The sequence below is a fragment of the Octopus sinensis genome, linkage group LG12 (assembly GCF_006345805.1).
Source record: "Octopus sinensis linkage group LG12, ASM634580v1, whole genome shotgun sequence".
NCBI classification, from domain to species: domain Eukaryota; kingdom Metazoa; phylum Mollusca; class Cephalopoda; order Octopoda; family Octopodidae; genus Octopus; species Octopus sinensis.
In genome coordinates this window covers 1,489,803-1,506,830 of record NC_043008.1, presented here as the reverse complement: position 1 = coordinate 1,506,830, position 17,028 = coordinate 1,489,803, and positions in this window count along the sequence as shown.

Genomic DNA, 17,028 nt, shown 5'->3' with positions numbered 1-17,028 from the left:
AACTGTAAGAAATCTATTTCGAACAATATAGTCGCCTTTTGTTTTCTCTTATATTTCCCTGTAGGAGTATTTATCCACATATTACTCTTGATCACGTTACGTATTACGCTTTTAAACTGCTATAATTATTGAACCACATGTATTCATACATACTTAATCGCACACATGCACACCTACAACACACAAACACACACAAAATGTGTGTGTGTGTATGTATGTATATATATGTATATATATATATATGTATGTGTGTATGTATGTATATATATGTATGTATGTATATATATGTATATATATATATATATGGTTGTGTATATATATATATGTATGTATGTATGTATGTATGTATATATATAGATGCATAGATATATTAGATATATAGGTTTGCAAGACAAATCCCATATATACGTAGTTTCAGAGTGGCGTGTTGGCTGAGTATAGATCGGTAATAAAAATACATACATGCATACACACACATATATACACACCCAAGACACACACATACATACACATGTGTATGTATGCATGTAAGTATGTATATATATATAACATACATACATTTGATGAACTCTCCCGTCGTTGACGACGTATGAGGATTCGGCAATTCACACAGATGATATGTTCATAGTGATCAAATATTTGTGTTCCCCATAAGATCACTCCCTGCATCAAATCCATATTACTGTACAGGTACAATGGATGCCACATATCAGATGACGAAGTGATCGCAGAGAACCCTTAATTGATGTGCTTTGCTCTAGACCAAAAGCAACCCCCAGTGTAGGAATCGAACCCACGATCTTGCAACTCTGAGAGCAATACCGAAGCCTATGGGCCATGCGCTTTCACACAAGCACACACACACACACACACACACACACACACACCACACACACACACACACATATATTATATATATATATATATATAAATACGTACACACACATATACATATATATATGTACAAATATATATATATATATACATATAAGTGCAAATCTTTGGAAGTTAGTCAGAAGTTTATTATTTAAATATATATGGACATGTCAAGAGTTGCTTCTATATACATGAAAACATACATAAAAAAAAATAAAGCAAAACAAATCTATACATATTAATACATACATACATATATACATACAGCAGTGAAAAATAGAACACCAATACTGAACTATTGGGAAATCTAAAGTTACTCCATCCAGATTACGAGTTCAGGTTTATACCTGTAATTATTGGTACTCTGGAATATGTAACACTCTGCCTAAATATCAATCTTCAGAAATTAGGCGTCTCAAAACCAGAAAGTCGACAGTTCTAATCCTTCATTGGAACTGAAAAAAATCAGTAAAACTTTTTAGAAGATTATCATTTAAATATATATGAGCATGTGTAGATATGCAAGTATATGCATGAAAATATATACATGAAACTTACAAATCTCCCCGAGGACTACGTTATGTGTACACCGGTCTGTGGAGTGCTCAAACACTTGCCCGTTAATTTCACAAAGAAGCTGTTCCGTTGATCGCAGCAGCTGGGACCCTCACCGTCGTAACCGATGTAGTGCTCGTTTTATATATATATATATATATATATATATATAATATATATATATATATATATATGATGTGTGAGTGTGTGTGTGTGTGGGTGTGTGTGTGTGTGTGCGCGCATGTGTGCGTATATATATTTTTTTACTCTTTCAATCATTAGTCTATGGCAATGCTGTGACGTCGGCTTGAAGAATTTTAGTGAAATGCATCGATTCTAGTTCCTATTTTGTGTAAAACCTGCTAATTAGTCTGTCGGTTTCTTTTGCCGAGCCCATAATCTTGGGAGACTTAAACACACCAACACTAGTTCTAAGAGGTGAGAGGGGGGACACCGATGAAAAACTGACACACATATTGGTATTCAATAATATATGCGACGTATTTCTCTCATTTTCTGTCTACCAAACCCATTAACAAGGATTTGGTTGGCTGGAGTCTGTAGTAGAACTCATTAGCTGAGACTGACACGCAGAGGAATTGAAACCGGAAGAAATATTTGCTGGGAAGCAAACTTCTCATGACTCACTGGCTGACGGACTAGTGTGGTGGATAAACGATTAAGTAGATTCAAACATGGACGGATTTCTGAGTGGTTTAACAGATAATTAGAGATTGTTGTAACATCAGCATTTGTTAGTTAAGTAGATATTGTTACAATATCAGCACACGGCAAAATAGAAATGCTCTCTTTATGTGGCTCTTATGTGTGTACCTCAAGCCACAGAAGAATTGCTTGCTTGAAATGATCTTTATTCAAAAAGCAGTGTTTATACTCGAAGTTCTACATATGGGAAAATGTACAATTACATACGTATGTGACTTTCGTTTAGAGAACATTCACACGATAACGAACGTCGTAAATTCCTATGAAATATTTTGGTTTTGGTGATGTCCACTTCACGATAAATATGAACAATTACATTTGATATTACTCGCATGCCTTTTATTTCTACTCACTATACGACTGCACCTTGTGTCATCTGTTATTTTTTATATTGAATTGTTTTTATAGCATGGGCTAATCATTAAATCAATGTAGTGAACAGTAAAATATTCCTTGGTGAATCTGGAAATAAGAGGAATATTGGTTATATGATAATGAGATAAAAGTTCATTTTATATCCCGCAGTAACATTTTATGATACAATACTTTGATCAATATTCACTAGATTCTACTAATATTCCGGCAGTTCTTCGACAATGGAGAGGAAGGTCCTATAAATTGCCAATTAAACGTTTTTGTTCTTAACGATATTATTCTGGAGAAATTGATAATAATCCCCTCAATGACGTGGTTATATTCCTCTGTATACTGACAATTAACGGATCAAATAGTAACATTTGAACCATCGACATCAAAGGCAAAGTAGAAATGTAACTTATTTCTGATGCATCTCCGTTTATTCCACATGATATGCACTTAGATGAACCTTTTCAGCTTTCCTAACAAAACCAGTACGGCATTAAAAAATGTTATTCACACTGTAAAGAACCATAATCTTACTGATTATAATTATTTTGCAACGTGTTAATATTAATGTCTTGAGATTTGAAAGAAATATATTATGGGAAGCAATTACAAACTAATGAACACACATAACTTACTTTCTAATATGATATTCTAAGTTTCAGAAATGAGTTATGAATCAATGTCAGAACTAAACACACGTGTGATGAAATACTGAATAAACCTTATATCTTATATCTGTTGCTCTTGCAAAAGTTTAAGCTTACATAGGTTAAGAAAGAAGTACAATGCCATTTACATTCGCCAAAATAATATGTATATCTAAAGACGAAAAAAAATTATGTTTGCTTCAATATAAAGCTAAGACTTGCGAAATTGTCATTTCCATAAATTGTGAATAATTCTTTATCGAGTTTCAAATAAGAAATAAATTATTGGTTTCTCTTCCTAAGACCAATTTTCGGATACGAATCATACTTGCTGAAACAAAATTACAAAAAGTCATTTTATGTGGTTTTTAATAGTAATACTAAGATATATTATTTAACAGTCATTTATTTCGCATTTGATTCATCTCCAGGTGAAGTAGTAAAGATATTCTGGGAATGTGTAGGCGACTAAAAATTTCAAAGAAATCGTATTGTTTATGTTCCTGCCTTCTTCTTTCTATAGTTTAGAGCTCTCAGTTATTATACAAAAAACACACACACACAAATAAAACATTGGTTAATACTGTACATGACGGTATAATCATTTGGCCATACTTCAGAATCGTAGAGAATTGTTTTCCGTGAAATAAGAACTATACCTTAGTGTTGTGTCCATGTACAAATATAAAGAAAATGGAGAAGGCAATATAATTATGTTATAAATTACAATACAGATATTTGTTCACTGACTCATACATATATAAACATACGTACATACATACATATATTTGATTTTGATTTTGATTTGATTTCGATTTTTCTAGTTTCAGCTAATGAGCTGTGGCCATGCTGGGGCACCGCCATTTGGTTTGCCACACGATTTTACCTCACGGATGCTTTTTAGCAAACGCCATCTGATGCATGAGAGAGTTCGATGCAGCTGCCCTCATCTGCACCTCCTGCCGTGAAGTTGGTTCATCCGGGACACCTGACAGGAAGAGATCCAGTCCTACTTTAAAGACATCCGCATCCACACCATGCAGGTCCCTCAGGTTCTTCGGGAGGATATTGAAGAGCTGTGGGCCTCTGAAGCCCAGGCTATCACAATATCTTGTCCTACATCTTGATGGCAAATATATATATATATATATATATATATTATATATATGTATGTATGTGCGTGTGTGCGTGTGTGCGTACGTATATATGTGTGTGTGTATATAGATATATATTCTAGCACTATGACCTGGCTACGCCGGGTCATAGTGCTAGTTTTGTGCAAAATCATCTTCTTTGTTTTCGAAATTATGTTCACCTTTCTATCGCATATGTTTTTTAATGCGTTTGACTGAGCCTCTGCAGATTGTGAGCCCACCCAGAGGTGCAGCTGCACTGGTTAATTAATTATCGAAAATTTGGCGGGTTTGCTGAAGATGAAGGTGGCGCATGTTAGAAAATCGATAAAGACCACCAGGAAAGCAAACCTTCACCAACAAAATGAAATGAATAATCAGGGCTGACAAAGTTTTCAAATTTCCTAGCGAGCAGGAAAATGTGACTGGAAATTAATTAGCATCTCAATTCTCACTCGTATCTCAAAATAGAAAAGCATGAAGTTTCACTTAAGAAAATCTTTGTATCTTACATCAATCGAACCTCAACTTAGGGCTTAAAGAAAAGTTTGCAGTCAATTCAAATGTGGAAACCCACAAGGAATAGTTTTATTGATTTTCCACTGATTGATTGGCAATTTTGGTAGACTCGAATCGAATTAAGATTTCTTGCACCAAAAGGATCACCCTGATAACCCTATGACCCTACTGAGTGGGTAGCAAATGATTCGATCTGAGGATGAATGCAAACAAGTAAAAGTGTTTTTATCATGAAAATCCCTTGTGGCGGGGTGTCAACTTAGAAATTTTTCATTTTTAATCCTACTAGAATAAAACATCCTGGGTTATCTCGCTGGTTAACTTAAATCAACTGAAAGCATAAAAGTAAAGCCCCTCCTAAGTAAATTCATTGAATAGGCTCAAAATCTTTTATCGCATACTTAAGGAATGTTAGCATATCAAGCATATTTGGTCTTTCATGAAAATCCCGATCTCTTGTCATTCACTTCGTCTAACTCGTTAATTATTCCTTGCATTTCTCAAATCAAAAAAAGCGCGCACGTTTGAAAGCCAACTCACATGATAACGCGTCTTCGCAAAACGCAAAAATGCGCTGAGTCATACAGACCGTCTGCAAATGCGCACGCGCATTCAACTGTCAAGTGTAAAATTATGTCAGTCCAATTAAAAAACAGCTGGCAGTGTATTGGCGTATCTAGCTGTGCGCACGCACCGCATACAAATTGGTGTTTTAGCGATTTTGAATGGATATGCCCATAACTTAGGGGCATAAGGGGTCGGTTTCTCGATTTTTTCAATGGGTTTCTGGGAAGACTAGGGAAATGAAAATATCTTCACGATTACCCTCATACAGTTTTGAAAGCCCACAGGAAAAACTGTGGATGGAGATTCGTGACCGATTGAACTTGTGTAAACTGTATGCAGTTTGTAGCAACAGCTGCTAATGCTTTGCACGTGCGATTGCTTCAAATCGCATTTGAAATCGTCAGCTTTGCTTAAAAATAATACATATCTGTTTTTATTCCTTCCATTTTAAGAATCGCCTTCACATGTCATAGATTAAGTAATGTTGTTACAATGTTTCTCGTACGCTTTTACTTGTTTCAGTCATTTCACTACGATCATACTGGAGAAGAGCCTTGAATGGTTTCAGTCACAAAAATCTAACCCAGGGCTTATGTCTTTCAGTCAAGTACATATTCTATCCTCCAGTTTTGCCGAACGGCTATGTTTGGTAGCTTAAACAATTTTACACTGTCAGGCAGTGATAGGTGGGTGGGGACAAAACAGACACATACACACACAGATAAAGATATATATATATAATATATATATATATCTATATATACACATATATATATATATATATATATATATGTATATATATATATATTATATATTTGTCTATGCGGGCGTATATTTACATATATATGCATATATCTATCTATATACTTATATATATATATATATATATTATATATATATATATATATATATATATATAATATATATATATATATATATATACTGCTTTCCGTTTCCCTCTACAAAATGCACTCACCAGAATTTAGTTGGTCCGAGGCTATAATAGGGGTCACCAGCCCAGTGTGCACGCGGTAGGACTGAATCCCGAACAACGTGATAGGAAAACAAGCTTCTTACCATTCAGCCAAACTTGAACTTTTCATATATTTTCTGTAGCCCGTCAGTACACCGAAAAGGCAATCTAAGGGAGAGTTTACCCTGAACTGTACGGATATACAATGTGAATAAACACGTTGAAATCTGCCGGAACGTCTTAAGTAGGTGTACGCATATATTTGTTTCGATACCCGCTGTTTCACGCGCTCGGAACGAAGCATTCATTACACGCTTCTCGCACAAAAAAGAAATATGCAGCCAAGTATTAATTGAAGTCTGCAAGAATGCTTGTAGTTCAAACTGTGTTTGTAAAGTTAGGACAGAGCGAATGAAAAATTTGTGTTACTGCCAATATTTAAAGGAATTCGTTTTCATGACGATACCAATTCTATTATGCCCATATAACATTCCACATATACAGAGAATTCCTTCAATATGCAATTCTAGGTAATTTGAACCCCTGTGAGTTTTATGCTATTATCTATCATAAATTTTGTCTGTTCTTATTAATTTAAATATAAAACAAAATAACAGTATAACTCTAGGTATTTTACCTACCACAAAATTTGTAACAATTTCTGATAGCATTATACTTGGCAAAGCTCATAAAGTACAGCAAAGAACACCGATTATTCATGTACGTCTTATCCTATCACACTCATTCTTTTCTTTTTTCCTATTCATTTTTCATTTTATAAACGATTTTGTGTTCGTTTTTGTGCGCAATGTGTACACACACATTCGTGAAGTTTTTCTCCATCTACGCAATATCATCACGTGGTAAGTAGTAAATAACAATGTATTCAGGTTATAAATAATCTTACTCGAGACTATATTCTATAGTCACTCGATCTCTGTGTATTTATCTGTATATACATTAATATGAGTATCCAGCATACGTCCAAACACCATACCACGAGCCACGTTACCTGGATATATTGCACCTTGAAATCTGTTTTAGCTATTACTAGCGACAGCTGAATTCCTTCAGATGTACGTCGGTGCTGAAACCAACCATCATTTTCAAATACTGCACTTCTTTTTCTTTTCTTTGATACTGTCTTTTTCAGTTTGTAGAATTATACAATTCTATATGTAAGAGATGAGGAATTATGTACATTATTTACAATTGATGGATATTTGTCCTCATCTTGTTTGTTGTTAACACAACTTTTCGGCTATTATACCCTCCAGTCTTCATCAGGTGTCTTGGGTAAATTGCGAACCCTGTTTCGAACTTTCCCCAAGACACCTACTGAAGGCTGGAGGGTATATCAGCCGAAATTTCCCCAAGATACTTGATGAGGATTGGAGGGTATATCAGCCGAAAGGTTGTGTTAACAACAAACAAGATGAGGACAAATATCCGTCAAATGCATTTAATGTAAATAATATGTGAAATTATAATTTTCTATAATACATCAGGCATAAACGTTCTCTGCAGAAACCCTTATATAATGTAATTCAGTCGCAATATATTAAGCAAATAACCACAAACGATATACAGTAGTCCAGTTCTACATAATCTTTTTATTTGCATTCAGCCATTTTAATACAATGCACTACTAGGTGCCGAGTGATAAAAACTACTGATCGAGTTAGACAGTACGGAAACGACGAAAATAGGCGACATCATGAAATAGCAGTAACAATTAGGAAAATTCATATTTATTCATATATATATATATATACGTAAAATACTTGTTTTATTTATATTCCTGAGCGCCATACTAATACATTGTTTGTTTGTATTCCACCTGCCTTCGTCTTTTGTTTATTTTCATAAAGCTTCCTGTTATATATATATATATATTATATATATATATATATAATATATATATATATATATATATATTGTGTGTTTCAGGTCGGTCGTTTATTTTCTTTTGCCAAATGATCACACACACTATGTTTTTGTTTTTCTTCACTCGTTTATTACTGTTCGCATTTTATTATATATATTTTTTCTTAACGCATCTCCATTGTCCGGTAATCTTTCGTCACACACCTGTGACATCTTCAGCGACGCTTCCGCGTGTGTTCCTGTTCAACTTACTCCATTCTGTTTTTTTAACATACGTATGCTTATGTGCGCATCCAGGAAGGAAACGTGTCGCAGAATAGGTTACGAATGTATGACGAAAGATTTCCGGACATATATATATATATATATATATATATATATATATATATGTATGTATGTATATATACGTACAACATACATGGACACGCATACATGGACTTATTAACACACGAACACACTCCTGCGTATGTATAGTGCTTGCGTGTTTGTGATTAACCTGTGCTCCCTCTGAAACTTTAACCAGTTACAAAATAAATCTTAGCGTTATAAAATGAGCGCAATATATAATATTTTCCATGATTAAGATGCGTGAAGAAAAATAAAAGAAAGGCACGGTGCTCCATGACGGCTGCTCTCTAGTTATTGAAACACGGAAAACAATCTACGCAGAAAGAAATTGTGATTTGTCATATACGTCATTTAATAATTCGAGGTATTACTGTTCCAGTAACTCTGTAAGAACTCTATGAGGCATAACAAATCCTTTTGCGCTCTATGAATCACCGGAGACTGATACCACCCGGTTGGGAAATAATTCTGTCACTGGCATTCAGCTTATTTAAATGCACTTAGATGGCTAATCAAATAGATACGCTGTTAATTTACACAGTTCATAATTCACATTAGATTTTTATTAATCCCGTAACAATAACTATCTCACCTGGTACTTATCAAATCACTTTACAATGTATGCACACATTTTAATGCATAGAGTAATTCTTCATTTCAGTGACACGCATGATCTCTCATACCATTTAACAATACGATCTTGTTGAGAATAATTATATCGCTTAATGTAACGTGATATTTACTCTGTTAATACATATTTCCTGTGTTTCATAATGCGGATTGTTTCTATCCTGTTTTCTGTATTTTCTCCTATGTTTGCAGTGTGAAGAATTGTCTTTACTTAGACCGACATTATTCTAAATACATACTTTATTAATTCTCTGACGAATCGCTGTCAGGTTTGGAATAACTTAACTATAGCTTAATAAACGTTCAACTTAGCAATTTCTGATATTCCATCCATCCTCTTCCTTAAGTGCCGCCTATTATCCGACTGCAGATTAGACTCAAGTTTGCCAAACGAAATATTCCTCACCAAATGATGTTTAAAGACGTCTGAAAACAATTATGGTTTTTCAGTCTTGTCTGCTGCATTTCAGGTTAAGTAATCATAAAAATGTTGAATGGCAATTTTCATATTTCACACACGTTATATATATATATATATATAATATATATATATATATATAATATATATATATATATATATATATATATATATATATTATATATATATATATAATATATATAATATATATAATATCTATATATTATATATATATATATATTATATATAATATATATATATATATATATATATAATATATATATATATATTTTTATATATATTTATAGAAACATGAGATATCATCGTTGCTCATGGAGTAGTCAATTTCAGCAGACTGCAAGAACTCCTTGTGAACGATTGAAAGGTGAGGTAAACATAAAAATCTTGAAACAAGGCCCAAACATGTGGAAATTCAGATTGACAAATGTGTCAGTGGTTATTGGTATTTTAAGGATAATATACATGCTATCAGGAAATCAATGATCAAATGAGGAAAGAACTTAAATGTATCAGTATATACGGTCACAGACAGCATCCTGATAGAACACTTCTTAGAGATATATTTAAATATCAAATTATTTCAAGGTCGTTTGTTTATGACAAGCATTTAAATTAAACTCGTTTCCCAGTATTTCGCTTTCTTGCTCAAGTTAACCACAGACTAAAATCTTTCTGTGAGTGACTTTAGAAGCAGCTCGTATAAAACAGACTAGCAGCAAAGAAAACGTTTTGATGAGTATAACGATGATGATGATGAAGAGGGTAAAGATAACGAGAATGAACATAATCAGGATAATGATGATGGCGATGGTAATAATAACGATAATCTGCAAGAAGAGATGTAATTTTTAAAGAGTAATTGTGTTAGAGAATTACAGATACGCATGGCACGTTAAAGAGCAGGCATCTGTTAAGCAACATTTGCGAAAATATACAGTAACGATATTTTACCGAACTTATCATTCCTGAGAATTATAATGAAGCGCTTACCATATTTGTTTTTTCCCCCAGTTTTTTCTTTTATTCTGATCTGTTCGTTTATTAACGGATTGTTTCTGTTACGAAACAGATAATATTATCATACGTGAGCAGTATTTTCCCCAAGTAGCTCTATTTCGCAGTTGTTTGTTGATAACATGTTATTTTACCATTCCGAAATTAACAAAATGTACGCAGGTTTGTACTTTTTTATCAACAACTTGTAATTTATACATTCTATATATCAGTATGTTAATATAAAATGTATATGCAGAAAAAACCCAAAGGAAAACAAATACTGACACTCAGAAAATGCGTCCAGACATACACGCAAGCTAAAACACAACATAACGCATGGTTTGTACGTCAGATCGAATGATCGTAAGAATGAGTAGAGAATTTTAATAAACAGATGCAGATTTAGTTACATGCATCTAGAGTATCTGTTCGATACCGACCGATATAAGCTTTCCATTAATCATTTATGGTTGGTGTAACACAGTATTCATTAATTACTAGTATTAGATTTTATAAATTTACAAAAGTTCTCTATAAATTAATGAGTTTGAAAGATATGTGAAACATGCAAATCTACATTTCTCTGAACAGTGAACTGTGGTGTGCTATCATTTAGTATACGAAATGATGGAATAATTGTCTGCGGTTGTGAACAAAACTAGTTGTGATATGTTCTGCCCCTTCTTTCAAATTATTTCTTGGTTTAAACGCTCCTCAATCTGTGATCCTTATCTGCTAACCCTGAATAACGTGCACGCACGCACACACACACATACACACACAAGAATTTTATATATATATTTATACATGAGTAGCGGGTGGCGATTTTCATCACTATTTTAGGGAGTGACGAACCTGCCTGACACGAGTCCCCAGCGCAGGTGGCTCCGGCTGACAGTACCCGGTATGGGACCCTATCCAGTGTTACGGAAAGGACACAACCTTCAAAGAAATCCGTAGTGGGCCGACTCCACTACGGATTTCTTTGGAGCCCCGTAGGTGATTTTAGTGTTCGAATCGACACTCTTTCGGCAGCTCCTACAACCAAGCTGGTGCCAAACGTAATATTCTGCCCTCCTTGGAACTACGTCAGCAAGGTCGAGAGAGGGATCTCGACGATTGGACTACCCAGGATTGACTTATTTCTAGCCCAGGCCTGCACAAACTGGAGAGGAAAGTTCGACTTGCATCTCCAGATGCGCAATTCCAATGTATCCCGAGACAAAAGGATATCAATAACCGCAAATATAATATTATATATATTCTATATAATATCGTATATATGACATATATCATATTATTTATCTACCTAACTCTCTATTCATCTCTGTCTGTCTGTCTGTATGTTTGTCTCTCTCTCTCTCTCTCTACACACACAACATATATATATATATATTATTTAATTGAAAGCCACACACCCATTTCCAAGTATATATTTATATATATATATATTTATATATATATATATATATATATTATATATACATACATACATACATACATACATACATACATACATACATACATACATACATACATACACAGCTAGATAGGCTTTTTTGATAGTTATATATATATATTACAAATTAGGGCGTAGCAATAGGGATTTAAATTTTGTGCTATCCACGTGACTCTCACAAACCATGAATTTGTTTGCCTCACCGATTACTTTTATCTTCTCCCAATTTCATTATTTGTTAAATTTAATAATACTCAAATGTAAATGAAAATAATATCCTAAGTTGTTTTCTTTGCATCCAATAAATAACACTCTACTTAGAGATAGAAAAATGGTTCTAGACATCTTTTCAATAATATCCTATATTTTATGGTTATTTACCTACATCATATATATTGATAGAAAACGATGGATGTGTTTATAAAAGACGGGAACGAGACGACATTTCTGTTTTCATTTCCCTAAGGTACTTAACGTTGAAAACAACCATTTAATGTATTCTATAGTTTAAGCTATAAATCGGTTAAGACTTGGGAATTTGCTATCAGTGGATATGTTTTCTGTTCATTAACCGACATAAAATGGGTATTTGTATATCAAGATCCTAATACATGGATATAATAAACACGGTTGCATTTCCAAATGCATTTCTGTGTCGTGTCTCTTAGAACGTTCACATGTTAGTGAGATGAATGGCGATCGATTTTAAAGCTTACACAGCTGTAACCATAAGCAGTAAATCTATTTTAATATAACAAGCTCTCAGTGAGGATTATTTTGAACACAAGAGAAGATTTATTAATACATATCTTTCCCTCTTAAATAAAATTATAATCCATATGACGCTGTGCACCGTTACGGTCGACTCAATTTTGATAGAGGTTTATTACATGCCTACCCACTGGAAAAGCATGAAACAATAAACTTCCAAATATATTGAAAGTTATTCACATTATAATAAATCAATAATCCATGTGAGATTATATGATATCGAGTAAGCAGCCTATATGTCTTCATGAACATAACATTAATATATGGTCTTGTGTTGCCACGGAAATCCTCATATAACCACTGCCCCTCTGCTCCTTTCTGTATTTGCATTTGTATTGCGTCATAAGTTCATGAAGTAAGATCATATGCAGTTTTTTTCTGTCCATGAAAATAATTTGAAAATTTCCATTCATGTTTACTTTACTGATTGATTTCCCTCCTAGAATTATATTTCAAATGAATATACCTTGTGTGAAATTTCGACAAAAATTAACTCGCTTAAAGAAATTCGGTTGGGCCCTAGAGATATGCGCATACTTTCTTACCCGGAGTATATGCACCTCGGAAATAAATTTTAAACACTCTTGGTTGGGTATAAAATGTTTTGCCCATATGTTTGACCATTTAGAGCTGCTATAGATTCTTATCCCACGGGAATTCTAGCTTTGTATAACTTGTCATAGACAGATCTGTATTTTCCGGCCACTTCATAAGAGACAGATTTCCTAACATAAACTCTCCGGAGAGGTAGATTTGTGACTAGGTATGATTTAGGTCACCTCTTTTATACCTTGTATCAATAATTGTCTCATATTCTTGAGATTTAAATTATCTTACAATGCTTATGGATATTTATTGAGGCAACACAATTCACGTAATCTATGTTTTTTCAATAGCAGAGGTGACGATACTGTGAAATTCCTGTCTAATATATTCTTTAGATAACTCTGTTATTTAAAGTAGGATTAACTATTTTTGATATTTCTTGTTAATATTATGCGATTAGAGAGAGAGCCAAAGACAGAGAGGGATCGAGAGAGTTTGGTGTAATATGTATATATATATATGTGTATATATGTTATATATATATATATATATATATATATATATATATATATATATATTATATATATATATATATATAATATATATAGATTGTTAATGAAGAGGAAGTGGACATTTATTCACATGAAAAAAATCACATATAACACTGCAATATGATTTGACAACCAATATCATAACAGATAATACGGTATCCAACTGGATGATGCATTCATTTATAAAATGGCATAGTTTGTATATATATATATATATATATATATATATATGTAGATATATATAAATAAATATATGTATATATATATGCATATATATGTATATATATATGTATGTATATATATATATATATATATCTATAATATATATATATATATTATATATATACATACACACACGCACACACATATATATATATATATATATATATATATATATATATATATATATATATATATATATACTAGCAGTATCGCCCGGCGTTGCTCGGGCTGTAAGCGACGAAATAACTATATAAGCATTTATAGAGAGTTACTTCCCTTATATAAACCGAGGGAAAATGCATTAAAAATGCGGAAAAATTATGGAAAACTTTTTTTAAATTGTAGCCTCATCGTATACGCGAGTTACATGCCTTATATAATAGCAAAAAAAATGCATTAAAAGTGGGAAAAATATGGTAATTTTTTTTTAAATCGTAGACTCATCGTAGACCCGCGTTAATACCCAGAAGGGCGCGATATGAATCACGACTATAAGATACCCGCTTTTGGTTAAATTGCACCGCAAAATGTGGGAGTAGTTAGGAATCTAATTCGTAGGAGACAGACACCACACAACCTCACTTTTATATATAAAGATATATATACATATATGCACATATTTATAAGTGAAAATGGATTAAGAGTCCATACAAATTAAAAATAATAGTTAAAATAGTAAAGAAATTTGTTAAAGAGAATGTTAATATTTTTCTTACAGAGCGCGATTTAAAATAAAACCGGTTTCGATATGTTCATCTCATTAAATATTAAAAGGAATGATTCGGGTAGTTAAAGAGACAAAAATAAAACAGGAGATTAACAGTTCGTACCCATGTTATATTTCTTAGTGAAATTTTACTTTACGGTCACTTCCTATGTTTTGTCAATGTTGGTTTTGTGTGGCGTTCAAGAGATCAAGTTTAATAGAAGGCTTTTGAATTGAATACATGTGTGTGCGTGGCGTGTGTATGTTTGTGTGTGAATGTGTTTGAGCGCATGCGGGTGAGTGTGTGTGTGTGTGTGCGTGTGTATGTTTCGGAATGTATTGTCAAAATATTCATCCTTCATTCCTTTTTCTCTTGAGAGAATATAGTTTCGTGGTTATGTGATTCTTTTCAGGAATGCCATTCGAAGAATTTGAGAGGAATTATTCGCCATTGACTTTGTTGTGTGAATGTGTGAGTATGTGTGCGTGTTTGTGTGTGTATATGTGTGTGTGTATGTGAGTGTGTGAGTGTGTGCGTGCACGTGTGTGTTTTGTTTTCTGTGTTAGATTAGAGTGTCTATGTGTGTTGCATTTGGATTTCGGAAATCTGATTTGGCGTGTATATGTGTGTGTGTATGTGTTGTTTTTTCATTTGTGTGTGTAGTTTTGTCGGTGTGTGTGAATATCTTTAGTGGTATAAGTGTGTGTATGTATGTGTTTTAATTTGATTTTTGATGCTGTATGTTTGTGCATATGTATGAGTGTATTTTTATTTTTGTAAAAATCCTTCCTGGAATTTGTGGTGTGTGGTTTTAAGTTGTATGTTTTGGTTTTATGGAAATGTATCTGTGTGAGTGTGTGTGTTTGTGTTTATGTGCATTTCATCTCTCGCTAATAACTCTGTTATCAGTGAGGGATTATCTATCCGGGTAAAATACTTTATGAGTTCTCAATTAGTACACCAGGTTAACAATATTGTTTAGATTAGAAAAGAACTCTACGTATTCTTGTGGCAGTGTCCGAGTCCGAAGTTATAGTCCATCACCATTTTATATTGTAAATTCATGGCTTTAATCTAGCTCTGCTGTTTCTTTGCACAGTGGTACAGAATAAAGGGATTACTGGAAACAAGTATGAGTTACATTTAATATGTACAACAAAACAAAAATACTGAGGATTATTTATACCTTGTCAAATATATATATATATTGCAACCCATTCGCGGACTCGAATGTGTTCCGTATTTATAACAGTAAAATACAAATTCCCTCTGCTATTCTTACGGCTATACTACCCTCGAAACATTATATTTCTATATACATATATATACATTCACATACATGTTTGTGTTGAAAAGTCCTTAGCTTTGAGTAAAAGTAAACACAGATGGATCACTTAAATAAGTTACACACTTATAACAGCCGTCCTTCGGTTTTTCGAAGGCCCGAAGATCTGTGAAAGAACTCGGAACGTTGCCTTTCGCGATATCCTTAAAGGCAGTGCATTTCCAACACTCTCTCGATATCTATATGTGCGTCTTTATGTGTTTGTCCCCCACCATCATTTCAGAACTGGGATTAGTGGGTTTTTGTCCACGTAAGTTACGATTTCGGCAAAGAATCCGTTAGGATGAACATCAGGCTTAAAAAAAATGAATACTGAGATTCGTTCGACTATAAGTATTCAAGGCATTGAGCGTTCGTAACTGCAGTGTAATTACTGAAGCAAATAAAAAGTTAAAAATCATTATATCATATTCCTCAAATGTTAATTAAGTTTACAAATTATTCTTGATTAATTATGTGAGTTTACTGCGTATATTCCATTTAACGAGCAGTGTTTTATTTATATCATCTTTCTTTTTCTTCGTTCTGCCATAATTACACACTACTATTCTCTTTTATTAATATTAGATTCCAAACATCATTGATATCTTGTAAAAATCTTTGATTCATGAAGTGAAAGTGGTATGTATTTTATCATTTGTATCTATACGTATTGGCGACTTCTCTTAGAAAATCTATCCAACATAGTATGAGGTAGAAAACACTTTGAGGGTTAGGATGGCAAGAGAAAAATTCTAACTTTTATGAATACCATATATAATGGTA